We start from the raw sequence: 17,315 nt of genomic DNA, 5'->3' as shown, positions 1-17,315 counted from the left end.
ACTGTAAACAAAGCAGATCAACTTCAAAGAATAGCGATCTATATGCATGAGCGTCAACCTCAGCAAATAGGAAAATGCCCTCCCGGCTTTTGGCAGCTCATAGCCTGTCTCGTGCCAAGACTCTGCAATTGAACCAAGAAAACTCACATTTTCTTTACTTGGGGCGGTGTTCTAAAACTCAACAGGAGCCCCAGAGTCTTGTGACTTCTCATCCCAAGGTTGGGAAGAAGGGAGTGAAAGATCCTCGGTTTGAGATGTGGTGAAGGGGGTCAGAGGAGAGGAGAGGTCAAGTTGTCCAGGTTACAGGTCTACGTAGTGAGTTCCAGGACAGCCAGGACTGTTACACAGAGAAACCCTGCCTCAAAACAACAGACAGCAACAGAAAGCAAATCGCTGGTGGTCAGGGTCTCAATGCAATCTTTCTAGTTTCCCTTTTAGTCCAGTTCAGCATAGTCTGGACTCCCAGGACAAGGCATGTGCAGACTTGGGTCTTAAATAGCCCAAGTTCCAAACACTCAGCCCTCTGATCTGATACGCTGGACTTGATACCATTGCATGTTTCCTCTTCTGTAAAATAGAAACCCCGGGGTTAGAGAGATGGCTCAGCGGGTAAGAGCAGTAGCTGTTCTTCAAAAGGACTTGGGTTCAATTCAAGAACCTACTTGGCAGTTCACAGCTGTTTGTAACTCCAGTTCCAGGGGATCTGACACCCTCACACAGACATACATGCAAAACACCGATGCACATAAAATAAGAATAAATAATTAAAAAAATAGAATCCACAAATCCTGATCTATGGCTAAACCTTATTTTGCATTTTAAGTGCATACAACACGTATGTTTAGTGCCTGACATACGGGAGGCACTGCCACCGCTTGCAGTACTCCTGGAACCCACAACCAGCTGGCTACTGAGTGCTTGCCATACGCTTGGTATTGGGTTAATGTTGTGGGCTAGTAGTTAAAAATGTGTCAGATGTGTTTGTGCTGTGGAATATTGGTTTAATGATGCTAAGATGTGTGGCATTTGTTTCACTTGGTAAAACTATGCTACTTTGTCTGCCTAAAACATCTGATTGGTCTAATAAAGAACTCATTGGCCAATAGCTAGGCAGGAGAGAGAAACAGATGGGCCTGGAGGGCAGAAAGAAGGAGGGGAAGAAATCTGGGGAAGGTAGAGGAGCTAGAAAAGGAGGCGAGGAGGACGCCAGGGGTCAGCCACGCGGCCAGCCATAGAGTAAGAAGGAAAGAATGGTATATAGAATAAAGGAAGGTAAAAAGCCCAGAGGCAAAGCATAGTTAAAGAGAAATGGGACGATTTGTTAGAAAAGTTGGTTAGAAACAAGCCAGGCAGCTGGGCGGTGGCGCACACATTTAATTGCAGCACTTGGGAGGCAGAGGCAGATGAATCTCTGTGGGTTCAAGGCCAGCCTGGTCTACAGAACGAGTTCCAGGATAGGCCCCAAAGCTACACAGGGAAACCCTGTCTCAAAAAACAAAACAAAACAAAAAGCCAAGCTAAGGCGGGGCATTCATAAGAATAAGTCTCCATGTGTATTTATTTGGGAGCTGGGTGGCGGGTTCCCAAACAGTAAAAAAAACAAAACAAACAAACAAACAAAACACTACTGGTTAATATTTTGTGTCCACTATTTCTCATATGAAACCGTTTTTTTTTTTTAAATCACAGTTTATGACACGGGGGAGTATTACACCATTTCAATCAAATTAAATAAGAATGTAATATTGGGAGTTAAACAGACTGACAGCTCTGTTTGCATTTGCTTACCTGAAATTCACTCATTATATTTCACAAGCCATCTATTCTTATGCCAAGCGACGATACCGTATTCCAGCAGGTGTTAATCCTGACTTGTCTAGGCTTCTAAAGGGATATTAAGAATTGAGACAGTTGACTCTATAAAGTAGATGAAAAGTTGCTTTAAGGCAATTATCAAATAATTGAGGCCCAACAATAGAAACTATTTTAATTATTTTATTATCTTAGTTCATCTCTCTCTTTCTCTTTCTCTCTCTCTCTCTCTCTCTCTCTCTCTCTCTCTCTCACACACACACACACACACACTCGCGTGCACACACACACACAGACACACATGCACGCATGCACGCACACACAGACACACACACACACACACACTGTAACCTTTCCCCTTCCTTTTTTTCCGCTGTTGAGATTAAAAGCAAGGCCTCAAGCATGTTAGGCAAGCATTGTACCAGAATGCTGAATGTTTAGCCCTAAATACAAATTTTTTATTTTCATATTGTTTTGAAGCAGAGTTTTGCTGTATAGCCTTGGGTGGTCTGGATGTCACCTTGTAGAGCAGGATTGCCTAGAACTCACAGAGATTTGCCTGCCTTTGCCTTCCCAGTGAATATAGAATTTAAAGGCCTGTGCTGCTACAACTGTCTATATATAACATTTTAATATTGTTTTTGATTGTTTGTTTGTTGGGTTTTTGAGACAGGATTTCTCTGTGTATCCCAGACTGTTCTGGAACTCACTTTGTAGACTAGACTGGCCTGAAACTGCCAGAAACCCACCTACCTCTGTCTCTTGAACGCTATAATTAAAGATGTGTGTCAACACTGCCTGGCTTAATACTGTTTTAAAATACTACTGTGTTTAAAATTTCCCTGTGTGCTCTCTCTGTCTCTGTCTCTCTCTAAGGCAGGGTGTTATTTTGTATCCCTGGCTAACCTTAACTGTACCCCAGTCTGGTCTTGGATTTATGATCTTCTTGCCTCAGTCTTATGGGTGCAGAGGTTACAGGCATGAGCCACGAGGTCCAACTTAGAATTCAATGCTGCATGAGGGAGAAAGGACACCATTCCTGTTCTGAACCATGTCTACAAGGAGTCGGGGACCATGAGCCCTCCACATACCATGTACCAATTGTGTTCTGTGCAGAGTGTCTCCAATCTAAGCAAGAGAAGGGCTGATGAGTTGAATGAGAGCTGTCTGTGAGGTGTGGTTGGACAACAATGGAGGGAGCAGTCTGGGCAGACAGACGGACTCTGAGCGTCATTCCAGCTTTCCTATAGTCGGTCTGCTGACAGTGGCCTAACTGGTATGTCTCTGGGATGCTTTGCTTTTAAGTGGGACAATTTGGCCATCAGGTTGACTTTTCTTTATTTGGGACACAGTTGTGAATTTAATGCATTTTCCTCTGACATCTCATTAATGGATAAAGACTACATTGATGTGGGAGACATTATTGACCTCTTTGTGATGTTAGACCCTAGTGATAGGGAACTTCATATATCTTACTATTTTAATTCCTAAAGTGAATCTGCAAGTTAGTTATTGTTATTGAATTTCAAAGGTAGGTTAAATAACTTGCCTAACATGGTTTGTGGTAAAATCAGGAATCCTTCATGGGATCCTTGGAATCCAATATTCCTGTTTACTAGATAATAAAATATATTCAGGAGAGTTGGTGTATCGGTAGTAAGAATATCTATTTGGTTTTCAGATTTCATAGATTTTTCATTCTAGCTTGGCCGCGAGTGATTTAATGCCTCCAGACAGTTTGTCATCTATAACAAAGGCACTAGAATATCAATGTCTAGCTTAATAAATTGCTTCAAGGATTAAAGTCTTGACACCTGCTAAGGGCTCAGTGTGCCACCTGTTACTGTTCTGTATTCATTGACTTGGGACACGCTGGTTCTATTGTGAGCGATGCTGAAGTACCCGGTTAATTACAACATTTTTGCGCACCCTGCCAGAGACCCCTTCACCGGAGGTGAGGGTAGACACGGGTAATGCTGTTTTACCCAGGATGAAGGGCTAGAGGACTCAGCAGTGACTGGAGCTGGTGAAACACAAAATGTGGGCTTGAGGGTCTAGAGCAGCAGCGCGGGGTCTGGAAGAGACAGCCAGAGGCCCAAGAGAGGTTGGAAGGAACCCTGCCTCACTCCAACCGGTGATAGTGGGGCTTGCTTTAGGGAGAACTCGGGGACCAGGGCCAGCAGCTGATCACCACTTCTCTTGAGGTATTCCTGAGCTGGGCCCTAGTGAGCTTTGGGGTATATGTGTGCTCCTGTGGGGGGAGGTAGTCGTACATGTGTAGTATCTGTGAGTGTGTGTGTGCACTTACATTTGTGTGTGTGGTGATGGATGTGTGTGATTTGTGCATGTGGTTTCTGTGCTTATCCATGCGTGTGTGTCTATGTGGTGACTGTGTGGTTTTTGTGCGTGTGCATACATGCGCATATATGTGAGTTTATGGCGTCTCTGTTGGAATCTCTGTAGCCATGTGTGTGGGTGCATACATGCATACGGACGGTGTCTGTACATGTGTGCACATGAATGTGTGAGCAAATCACTGGTGTGTGCTCTGTCACCTTGCTCCTCTTTCATTTCTGCATTCCATCCAGCAAACACTTATTGAATAATTTCTACTTTCCGTGAATTTTGATAAGACCTATGATTGAAAACTCGAGTAAGACAGTCAATGCCCTGATGAATAAATAAGAAGCTAATAAATATGACTGAGGATGTCTTGCGGAGTTTTTTTCAGTTATTAGCTCCCAACCTGTCAGGGGACAACACGGAATTCAATCACTTGGAATTTGCTCCCCGATCAGACAGGATAAAAGTGTTAGAAGACACATCCTTGCAGGAATGCACTGAACTGCACTCATGTAAGAGGGTGACCCACCAGTGTGGCTGGAAGTGACTCAGATTCATCTCATTCAGACAGAAGACAGGGGAGGATGGAGCTGGAAAGGGACAGACAGTGGTTGACTACGTAGGTGATGGTTCTGCTATTCGCATACAGAGGCAGCTGCTGGGGAATGCCTCAATGTCCCTTTGGGCCTTCGATGCTCATTTTCTTTGAAATAGGAACAAGGGCAGTTGATTAGAAAGCTGTTCCTTGAAAAATCCATCAACCACGCCCCACTGTTAATTCGTGGCTAAAAGAAGCCCCCAGTCTCGATTGTAGCCATTCTTAGGCGGGAGAGCTAAAAGCAGGCTTGGGTGCCCTCGGGACACAAAGCACCATGCGATTCCCTCCCGTAGACTGATGAAATCCAAGCCCAGTATTTATTTAGTCGAAGAGTACTTACTCAACGAGAATTGGTGGTGTGGATTAACCTGCTGCCTAGTTAGCTCTGATGGTAACTTTAAAGAGAGACTCCGTTCTCCATCTAGAGGCTTCACTCTACACCCCTTGAGGAAGAACGCTATATTCTTATAAAATCACAGTGGACTGAGTGCCCAACGGCATAGCAAGCTCCTAGGGGGCTGAGTGGGCTATGTTATGTCTGTAGGGCATAGCTCACCTTCTCTGAGTTTAGATTCCCTCCTCCGTACAGTGGCTTAGAATAGTGCACACTTCCCTGGTTACTGAGGATTATCCGAGGCTGTTAAGAGGTCTGGCATGTGGGTACCCATGAGTATTATTAGCTAAATCAGGATCTGACACAAACGAATGGAGAGTCTAGTAAGAAGAAACCGAGTATCTGAACATGGCACTTTTTAAAGATGTATTTTTATTTTCTGCGTATGGATGTTTGTCTGCATGGGTATCTGTGTACCGCATGCATGAACGGTGCCAAAGGAGATGAGAAGAAGGTGTCAGAGTCCTTGTGACCAGAGTTATAGATGATTGTGAGCCACGGTGTGGGTGCTGGAAACTGAACGTGGGTTCTCAGCAAGAACAGCAAATGCTTTAACCGCAGCGCCGTCTCTCCTACCCCGAACATGACACTTTAGATGGGTAAGGTGATGGGACTACCAGGACAAAAGGATTTGCACTGTAACTTCCCATGTTTGACATGAGGTGTCTGACGGCAGCCCCTGGGCGGCAGAAAGTGTCTCTGCAGCCTTCCCTGGGGGCTCCTGAAGCTGCTGACCAATTCTGCATTCCCAGAGCCCACAAATCACAAGGGGAAAACCACTTGGCCTCCCGTGACCACAGCCCCAAGTGGCTGTGGTGAGTTTTATTGCATTTGTTGTCCTCCCATGCAGACATTTTTAATATAATGATTTAAAGGTATTTATGACTAACTAAATGGTTGCAAATGTTGGGGGACCATGATGCGCCCCGGTTCCCTCGCAGCTCCGGGGACTGCCTCCTTGTTATTATTAATTTAGAGGCAATCAGGTTTGCGTATGCAGCTGTGAAGCATATGTTTTTCTAGAACAGCCATGGCCACGGGCACCAGAACCATTAGGACCAGGAAAAAAAAATGCTAGGAACCATTAAAAGGATGCCTGTGATGAACTGAGAAGGACTGTCTTTAAATTCTTGGGTTCGTGTAGCTTTTTATCACTGGAAGGAACAGAGCAAACAGATTTTGAGCACCTATCATGTGTTGGTTGCTTTGTTTAAATATCATCGTGCATATATATATTATGTTTCTCTCTCCCTCGCTTTTAATGATCCTAGTTGTATTAGTGTTGAGATAGGCTAAGGCTGGAATTCTTAATAGCAGAGACAGTGATGACGTCATTGGACTGTAAGACACAGTGCACGGGTGGAATGTTACCTAAGGGGAAAATGACACACAGGGCTATCTGGATGCTGCTTCCATTCCCTAATTTCTGCTAGAACGGTCTGGAATATCATACGTTATCTGATTTCTTTTGCAAGCACCCAAACTGTCTTTACCTTCTGTAATGATCTTATGGAATCTGGTAGGCTACAGCTGATAAATCTGGGGCACGGCTTGCACTGGTCTGGCCCTGAGGTCTAGGAGATTCTTTTGATGTCTAATGTCCCCGTTTCTGTCTCCCTTCAATACCACCCGTCCACTTCCTTGCACTAAATATGGATATCAATTTTAATATTTTACTTGACAGCCAGGTATGGTGCTGCTCACATGGAGGATGCACTCGGAGAGTGGAGGCAGGAGGATCAGGAATTCAAGGTCATCCTTGGCCACGTAATAAATCTGAGACCGGTTTGAGCTATGCAAGACCCTGTCTTGAAAAGAAAAACAGCAACAGAACCCCCAGATTTTTACTTAAAGATTTCCTGAGCTTGCTTGTGAGCTGGGTTTATCTGGCAAATGAATGAATGCATTCTGTATCGCTCCCCTTTCTATTTTTTTTTTATTAGCTTCTCCTTGCCTTCTGAACTGGAGGGAACACACCCACATGCTAACAGATGGTCTGCTTGAGGGCTTGGCAGACAGCAGCCCCGGCTCAATCCTGCCCACAGCCTGCCCATCCATTTTCTTGTCCATGGCTATTTCTGCACTGCAGTGGTGGAGCCAGTCAGCGGCAGCAGACAGGACTAGCTACCCAGCGTGACCTGCATGGGTCTCCAGGGTCAAAGCTTCAAAAGGTCCATGTTTGGTGTAATGATCTCCTGTGTTATTTATTTACTTTTTTTTTTTTTTTAGTAATTTTGGATAAATATTCCCACCTCTCTTTTTCCTTTTGCATTGGTCCCTTCAGATTATATATTATCTCTTGATATCAGAAGCTGCAGAGCCCAAGATACTAAACACTGGGTCCTTAACAGAAGTTGCCATGACTGCTATGACCTTCTCTTTTCTTCTGTTTGTAGTTACATTTAGCATTCCATATCTACACCTATTGACTCAAGTAGCTGTGGCTTGAAAACATTTGAAAAATTTGCCAGTACTGGTCATGTACACATTTTCTTATCACGGTTTCTAAACGATACAATTCAACACAAATAACATTTACACTACAGGCGAAAGCATAAGGAACACAGAGTTGGTTTCAAGTAAATCGAGGTTATGGCTATGCTACGTTCAAACTATACGGAGATTGAGCTCCTGTGATGAGACCTCACACCGTAGCCTCACAGACACTGAGACCCAGTTGCATTTAATTGATTTGCTGAATGAGTCAGGGAACATGTTCAAAATATAAAGACTTGAACCTGAATACAGAGATTCTGAGTCACTGGAGGTCCTAATGAACACAAATATCCTCTTTTTTAAAAACCTAACATTATGTCAGGTATTGTGGTGAAGGCCTTTAATCCTAGCACTCAGGAGGCAGAAACAGGCAGATCTCTTGAGTTCGAGGTCAGCTTGGTTTACAGAGCGAGTTTCAGGACAGCCAGGGCTACACAAAGAAACCCTATCTAAAACAAAACAAAATAAAAAACAAACAAAAAAATATAACCAAAAAGCTAATGCTGGTTCTGATGTGACCATTCCCTCGGCCACACCTACATACCTGGAGGAAAATTGGCCCCCATTACCTCCTGTTTGTGCTGACTCATTAGAGCCTGCCTGGTTTCCTCCCCCACTAACCCTTTCCCTTTCAAGCCCAGTTTTAAGTCGGTGGCCAGCTTAACCACCTCCCAACACTGCTTTTGAATTCTTAAGCCCCGGCTCAAGATCTTTTTAATAATTACCCCATTCCCACAGAATAGAGCCCCAACTTGCCTGTCTGACATTGCAAGGCCTCCCACGCTGCCTACCACAAAATCCCAGTCTAAATGCTTTCTTGTCCGCTCCAGCGCAAAGGCCCTGAATGGCAGAGTCAAAGGCAAACTTGCTTTCTCATGCTGTGTAGCCATTTGTGAACTTCGAATCTTCATCTTGCCAATGGAACCTACGGGCCGGGATGGTGGTGGTGCACACCTTTAATCCCAGGACTTGGGAGGCGGAGTCAGGCAGATCTCTTGAGTTTGAAGCCAGCCTGGTCTACATAGACTTCCCGGACAACCAGGGCTGTTACACAGAGAAAACTGTCATAAATAAAAATAAATCAAAACAAAACAAAACAAAAAAATGAAGCTGATATAACACAAAGAAAGGCCTGCCTCCCCTGTGTGTGTCTCCCAACCCAGGCTGGTTCTAGTCATAGGGGACCAGGCAAAACTAAACTGACTAAATACTTTCCAGTATTACTCAAGTGTCAAGGTCAGAAAAAGCAGGAGCACTGAGGGTCACACAGGAGGAATCTAAGGAGTTATGGCAAATGCAATATGAGATCCTGGGTTGGACAGAAGGAAATCGGAAGACAGCTGTGAAATCTGGAAGGCCTGCTTTGTTGTTAATGGTGATACATTGATTGGAGCTTCCTGTCTTTGATGAGCGCATGGTATTGTGGACCTTAAGGGAAGCAAGGTGAGGGATATAAGGATATTAGTATTTTGGGTGACTTACATAAGTTTAAAATTAGTTCAAAAGAAAAGGTTCAATTGAAATGCTTATGTCTACATTACGAGAGAAATGACACACGCGGGTAGAATCCTGAGGACATTTCCCGGGTACTAGATTCAGCTAGTCATTGGAGTGAGACCGATGACGTAGGTAAGGCATCTCACATGTAGTAACAGTATACCAATCCCAACAAACTTAAATTTTTTTTGGGGGGGAAGGGGCGATTTTTCGAGACAGGGTTTCTCCGTAGCTTTCTTGGTTCCTGTCCTGGAACTAGCTGTTGTAGACCGGGCTGGCCTCAAACTCACAGAGATCCGCCTGCCTCTGCCTCCCGAGTGCTGGGATTAAAGGCGTGCGCCACCACCGCCCGGCCCCACAGATATATTTTTTTAACCTCAAAAATTAATTTAGGAACGATGCCAGAGCTCAGGAATAAAGGCGCTTGCTTTGCAAGCCTGATGATCGGGGTCGATCCCTGAAAACCCACGTAAATGTAAAGAGAGAGAACTAACTCCACAAGATTGTTCTCCGGCATGGGCACAACCGCGCATACACCACACCTCCCCGCTAATACAATATAAGACGACGAAGACTAAAACACTCAATAACCCGTAGAGTAAAGGCTTCAACTAACGTTTGCCTATGAAGATTTACAGACATCAGATAAGCATTCAAAGAGATAGCCAACATCATTAGTCATTCTGCAGGCCAAGGGTGAAGCGGTAGTGAGATGCCCATTAGACCGATTTTATAGTGCTGGCAAGAACGCGGGGTTACTGGAACAGTAGCTTACTGTTACTTGCTTATATGAATACAAGGAAGGACAGATCCTTTGAAATCCTGGTGGGTGGTTTCCTATCTACCTGGGTTCCACAGAACCCAGAGCATCCTAACGTCTCCTTCTGTATGTACGAGAAACGATGAGATTGGCTTCCACAGAAGCCCGTATGCGTCTGTTTACATTTACTCCTGATCGCTGGGAAGTGGAGAGGCTCAATTTTTATCATTGGCGAAGCCTGAACAGAGGGTAGGGCTGTCCATTCCATGGAAACAGCTTCTTAACCAAAACTAGAAGATTGCTGACCCCCGCAGCAGCGTGGAGAGTCCCGTGTGGTATGCTAACTGACAGAAACCTGACTCACTCCCCCCCCCCCGATTTGATTCCTCTGGTGGAACATTTGGGCGATGTAAACTGTGGGGACAGATGCAGGTCAGGGGCAAGATGAACCAAAAAGGGAGCATGTTTTCCTTGGTTGCAAAATATTCACATCTTGATTTTCTTGGCGCTCACATGCTCTTGGCAGTCGCTCCGATTTGCAGGACTGTTTATCTAAAGTTAACCTTTTAGTAGCTGTAAGTTATAACTCACCTGGCCTAGTTTTAGAGAGAATCCTTTATCATCCAGTACCTCAAATGGGCGGCTGCCTTACTAAAAACATTGCTATCAGTGATACTTGAAGTAGGTGGGAGAATCTAATTCGTTGGCAGATTTTCAGTTTGCCTTGGACGGCCCACTTTGTCCCTATTTTCCCGGTGACCCAGTTGATAATAAAGACATGATTTGCATGAGTGATATAGTTCTGTTCCAGCTGGGTGATATCTCTCATGGAACTTCATATGTACTGTTGGGATGCCATTAAGTAGAGAGGCTTGGGGGTGGGTGGGGTGGGGCAGACTGGCTCTCAGCTTGTCCTGTATGTCTTAGTTAGGCTTACTGTTGCTATGGTAAAACACCATGACCAAAGAAACACAGGGAGGAAAGGGTTTACACTTTCACAGCGTAAACAGTGATGTCACTGTTTATCACTGAAGGAATTCAGGACAGGAACTCAAACAGGGCAGGATCCTGGAGGCAGGAACTGATGCAGAGGCTGCGGAGGGGGTGGTTTAATGGCTTGCTCGTTCTCGCTTGCTCAGCCTGCTTTATTATTATGGAATCCAGAACCATCAGCCCAGGGATTGTCCCACCCATACTGGACTGGGCCCTCCCCTATCAATCAATAATTAAGAAAATGCCCTACAGGCTTGCCTGCAGCCCAATCCTACGATGCCTTTTGTTTAATTGAGGTTCCCTCCTCTCAGATGGTCAGGTTGACATAAAACTAACGAGCACACCTGAAGAAAAAGCTGGACCATGCCTTACTGCCCTCCTGGCTTAGTGTAACTAATAGATATTTGGCACAGATTGTGAGTGCAGTGGACTTAAATCTTGGTGCCAGAATGTTAGTTTGGGTATTGACCTGATGCTTTACATCATCATTGGTGAATGTTGGTTTACATCTGTGGTCCATGTGCTGTTGGGTATTTTTATTGTCTCTTGTTAAGTGATGAAGACTCTACCATGTGTTCTGGATATCTGTTTTTAAGGTAAGAGAAATGTACCTATGACCCATTCTCCGTTCATGGAAATATACTCAAAACTACTCAGCCGCATGCTTGTAAAAGTAGTTATGATGGTGAATTCTCTTCGTGTGTTTTAGGTCTTTTTTTTCCCCTTGTTAGTAGAAATTAACTGTACAGAATAAGTGGATTCATTGTGGCATTTATATTTTGAGACTTTTAACCATGGCTTTATATATATGGGTTATATATATATATATATATGTGCGTGGATATGTGTGTGTGTGTGTATGGTGTGTGTGTGGGGGAGGGTGCATGTATGTATATCTGCTGAATTTTACTTTAGGAGTCAGACTGCCATGAAACCATCTAACATTATGTTGGTATGATATTCAGTTGAAACACTCTCACTTATCATTCATTCATTCATTCATTCATTTATTTATTTATTTATTTTTGAGACAGGGTCTCTCTGTGTAGCCCTGGCTGTCCTGGAACTTCCTCTGTAGACCAGGCTGGCCTCAAAGCCAGAGATCTGCCTGCCTCTGCCTCCCACGTGCTGGGATTAAAGCCATACTCCACGACGCCCAGCGAAATGGCCTCACTTACAAAGCCGGTATTGTGATCACTAACTGGCAGGAGTTTGATTAGACTTAGACGATCGCTTAGCATCAGTGCCGTGCTCGGTACTTGGCTGTGGTACTTCTGTCGCTGCTGCCACCTTTGTCCTCATTCCCTGTGGGTAGAATTCCTTCTACTTTCTATGATAGGCTTCTCACCAGATGAGGGAAAACATGTTTCCACGAGACACACACAGGTCCCATTCAGATACCCAGCGCTGAAGTTCTAGCCTCTCGGGCAGCTCCTGTTTCCCCCTGGTTTTCCTTGCACAGAAAGCAGACTGAAAAAAGGATTTGTTCCGCACTGACATCCAGTCCCTCCCCACAGAATTACTGGTGGCACCGTCAGGCCCTCTCCCTTGGCAGGTTTCTTCTTGGGCAATCTCAAGACAGGTGCAGTCTACTTAGTAACTTGCAGATTGCAGCGAATGAGGGAGAAGAGCGCACGCAGCATTTGCACCTGTGCTCAGGCTTCATCACTGAAGGTGGTCACAGACTGGATACCAGGCCGCGTTAGGACTTGACGAATGTGTAACATTCATGTATGATTTAATTGAACCAAGGGAGAGAGGGATTGGTGCTTAATGTTTTATTGTGAAGCCACGATACCAGCCATGTTCCATTTTGATATTTAAATTTTATGGGCATAAGTATTTGACCCCCTGCATATATGTAAGTGCACCCGTGCATGCTTGGTTGCTGTGAAGGACAGAAGAGGGTGTCAGGAACTGGAGTTACAGACGGCTATGATGTTCCGTGTAGGTGCTGGGAATTCAACCTGGTCTTAACCTCTGAGTCATCTCTCTGATCCTGACAGGTATCTTCTTTGCACTATCAAATGAGTGTTGTGTTATATCACAACTAAGAACAAAACTCTACAATATCCAGAACCTCCTAGGAAGTTTACACTGTAGCGGGGAGGACACAATGCAAATACACAAAACAAGGGAATAATCACATGGACTAGAATTACAGGCTGCATGTTGTGACATGGCCTTCATGAGAGAGGTGAGTTGAAGAGGGGACTAGAAACAGAAGTGTTGAAAGCCTTCTCAATGACTTTAGTGCAGAGGTTCTCAACCTGTGGGTCGAGGCCCCTCTGGGTGTTGAATGACCCCCCCTCTTTCACAGAGGTCACCTAAGACCGACAGAAAACTCCGGCATTTGCATTACGGTTCATAACAGTAGAAAAATTACAGTTACAAAGTAGCAACAAAAACAATTTTGTGGTTGGGAGCAGCACTCATGAGGAAAATGTTAGAGGGTCACAACGTTAGGAAGGGTGAGAACCACGGCTTTAGTGTTTCGCCACGCATGGCTCCTGAAGGTCAGTCTGAGTACCAACTGCAATTCCATTAGCATCCCACTCCTCTTGTCAGTGGGTCGAGCACTTCAACTTGCATCCAGTTAATTGTGAGCAGAGGGAAGACTGATCAGAGTGACTGATAACTGGGGGAGGGAGAGAGAGCACTCTTCAAGGTCTCAAAAGGCCCATTCATGAGCGCTCAGTGGCAAGCCGCTATGGAAACTTCTGAACATTTTTATGTTTGTTTTAATAAATGATGGGAATTCTAGCTGACTCCCAGGGAGATGGGAAGCGGGGGTTGTTGAGCAGAAACTTCAAAGGGCAAATGAATTCCTCTTTTTGATAATTTGCCTCAAAGTTGCTTTCTTAAAATAAAACAAGGAAGAAAGAAAAGAAAGAAAGGGATGGATACCAAAGGAAAGCATGCCCAACCGTTTGAAGCTCGCAGCCCCGCTGTCCTTCAACCCAAAGCCTAAAGTTCTGAAGCAAGTTCAGAATTCGTGACAAGGTTTTGCTTTTGCCATCCCTTGGTAACATACAGGTGAAATTAAGGCTTGCTTAAAAACAACAGAGTATCAATCAGCCAGAGCCCATGTTTTGAGTTCTTCAGGTCTTTCTATAATGTAAAAACGCATGCACGTGATACTGTGAATGTAACATAATTCGGTCACCGTGACAAAAGCGTGCCAGTCCCTTTAACAGTTAAACACGGAGTTCCCGTATGATCCAGCAGTTCCTCACCTCTGAAATCCGGGACTAGAACGGATGGATGCTCATACCCCAGTGTTCCCAGTAATATTATTATTCAGAACAGGTGAAAGGCAGGAGCCACTCAAACATGGCGGATGAATAGTATTTATATTTATATGTGCATCGGGCTATTATTTAGGCTTAAGAAGAAATGAATTTCTGACATACGCTACAATGTGGATAAATCTTGAGGACATTTAAAGTGAAACCAGCCAGACGAAAGGAAAAAAAAAATTGTACAAATCCTTTTATGTGAGCTTCCTAGTGCATGAGGATCCACAGAGCTAAGCAGTAGGATGGTGGGGCCAGGAGCCGGGAGGAGTGTGCAGTAACTGCTCAATGGTTCAAATTTTAGGGTGTGAGGGTGGAAAGTTCTGGAGATGGATGGTGGTGACAGTTGCTCAGCAATGTGATCGCCTGTAAGGCCACTTGGCCAAAATACGTATTTAATCACAAATAAAAGACCCAAATAGATTAAAAACATACTGGTGAAATTGTCTCTCGGAGTAAGGAGCTTCCTCTCTAATAAAGCATAGATGGGAAGAGAAAGAACTCTTCTTCTCATTTAGCCAAGTTTTCACTCAGCAACTCTAGCAAATTCAGGGTCAAGCGAAGAAGTGGTTACTGTGGTCGTGGATAAAGGGACCCTGGGAATCCTAGCACGACAAGGCCAAACCTACAGGAGCTGAGGGTAAAAACACGGCACTTTCAGGTGTGTTTTTTTATGGAGTCATGGGCTTTTGAAGGATTGCAGGTGGACAGAAAACAGCGGGTAGAGGCATTCAGGCAGGGGTAAGTGTGTCATCGTGTTGGGGTGACTGGAGGGGGTAAGAGCAGTTGAGGAAGCCCTGCAGGGTGGGAACAGTAGATGGCAGGTCATGAGATAAATAGTGCATTGTGGGAGCTCAGACTGTGTGGAGGGAGTTTGGACTTAAGAATCATTTCTCTCTCTCTTCTGTCTCTCTCTCTGTCTCTCTCTCTGTCTCTGTCTCTCTCTGTCTCTCTGTCTCTCTCTCTCTGTGTGTATGTAATAGTTTGAGTTGTCCTGGAACTCGCTCTGTGTAGACCAGTCTGGTCTCAAACTCACAGAGATCCTCCTGCCTCTGCCTCCCAAGTGCTGGGGTTAAAGGTGCTCACCACCACCGCCCAAGGATTCTTATTCTAGATTTCCATGCACTAGAGATTTCAAAGCAGAAGTTTTGGGGGGTTTCTTTTGCTTCCCACCCCCGGCTGGTGGCAATTGCCTCCTTCAGGTAAGAGAAGCACTCTCACCTGAAATTCTTCATGTCACCTTATCAGAGGTTTGCTATGTGCAGAATTTCTCTAAAAATGCCAAGCATACAGGGTAGAGAACGGAGCCATCGCAGGGAAGGAAACGCTGTATTTGCACAGCACACTGTGACCACACTCCAGTGCGTTTGGTAAAGGACAAAACCGATAACCGGGTCCTTGAGATCCACTCTGCGATGAACTCGACACCATTTCTGGTTGTTTGATTTGCCTTCTTGGAAGCTGGGGTGAGGGTCACGATGCATTGCCTCGTGGCATAAATAATAATCTTTTTTTCGCTTACTTCTGCTGACCTTACCCGCTAACTGGAGAACAGGGAGTCTTCTGTTTGATTTGGAGAAAGCAGCGTATTTACCAATGGCTGAAGGTGATTAAGAAATAATGTAACGTCAGAGAGTCCGCGGAGAGGGGCTGAGACAAAGATTGCCTGGGTCGCCTCTGGATGTTATGGGATGTTGACTTAGGTTCAATGTGAACATGTGCTGTTGGATAGGTTGTTGGAAGAAGAGCATCAACTCAAGCGTGGCTACTGTAAAATCAGTGTCTGCCATGGCATCCTCTGTACACCTTAAGAGACTACAGCTACTGTACGAACCTGTGACGCTGGGACCATGTATCCCAAGTATAGTGACCACAACAAGGTCTAAAGCTTCTTTCAGATGTGTGTGAGGCAGGACTTGTGTTTTTCAAATTCTACAGTTAGCAAAGGTGGAAGGAGGGACTCGTGTGAGTGTGGCCAAATAATATCACGGACAAAGGCGGAGCATTTCTACAGGGGCAGGTATTTGATGAGGACCACTGCCGTCAGCCTTGGGCGAGTACTGAGAAGACAGCTGAATTGGACTCTTTCTTTTTGACTAATGACAAGCTTTGTGAATTGTGATCGTGCAGAAAAGGGCAGCGCTAGAGCTTCCTTTCCCAGCTAAGCCACAGAAACAAACGTGAAAGGGGTCGAAAGTCCTCAGTGTGGTCGTTTGTTACAAAGCCCAGGCTCTATGTGGCATAGCTGGAAAATCTGCCAAAACAGTACAGAAGCTTTCGGGACTATGCGTGCTTGAGTGTCCAGACATTGTTGGCACTGTCTACAATGGGAATGCCACCTGACGTACCTCTGTTGAGAACTTGGAATAGAAATGGGCTATGATTTTGAAGGCATAGTATTCGCTCCCCCCAAAAAAGGGTGTGTGTGCTCATAGTGGCACATGCCTGTGGTCCCAGCACACAGGAGGCAGAGGCAAAGGGATCTTGAGTTTGAGGCTGACCAGCTTAAGACACGTAGTGGAATCATCTCAACAAAACAAAACGGCCGGTGGGCTGTCTTCACAGGTAAAGGTATTTGCCATAAAAGTCTGACAACCTGAGTTCAATCCTGGAAACCGTGGTGGAAGGAGACGGCTGATTCCTGAACGTTGTCCTCTGACCTTCACAGATGTGCCGTGGAATGTCCATGCTTGCCTGTGTGAGCACATGCACTCGTGCACATGCATGAACATGCACACATATGTGCGTGCGTGCGTACACACACACACACACACACACACACACACACACACACCCACACCCACACAGAGCCTGGATCTTTAAAGAAGAAACAGAAATTAGTCCCTTTAACCCCTAAATTACTATCCTTAAAACGAACTGTTTTTTCTCACAAGTGGTTTTGAAAAATGTCCAAAGCAATTATCCTTCATATAATTTCTTCAGCATTTGTTTAATTATTTTAGTTCAGCATTGCTGTCATAATGATAACTTTCTATTGTTTGGGGAAAAATTAAATCAAGTGATTCAATCCCCCTCCAAGCATTTGGTGTGGTGGTTGGGGGAGTCAAAGAAAGCTGATTTGAATACCGAGAATAAATAGTAATTAAACTGTAAATGTTGATTTTT

Source organism: Microtus oregoni, unplaced genomic scaffold (genome assembly GCF_018167655.1).
Source record: "Microtus oregoni isolate MIOR12 unplaced genomic scaffold, Mior012 000001F_ref0000356, whole genome shotgun sequence".
Classification (NCBI taxonomy): domain Eukaryota; kingdom Metazoa; phylum Chordata; class Mammalia; order Rodentia; family Cricetidae; genus Microtus; species Microtus oregoni.
The sequence above is the reverse complement of the archived record's forward strand: the minus strand, read 5'-3'. Positions refer to the sequence as shown.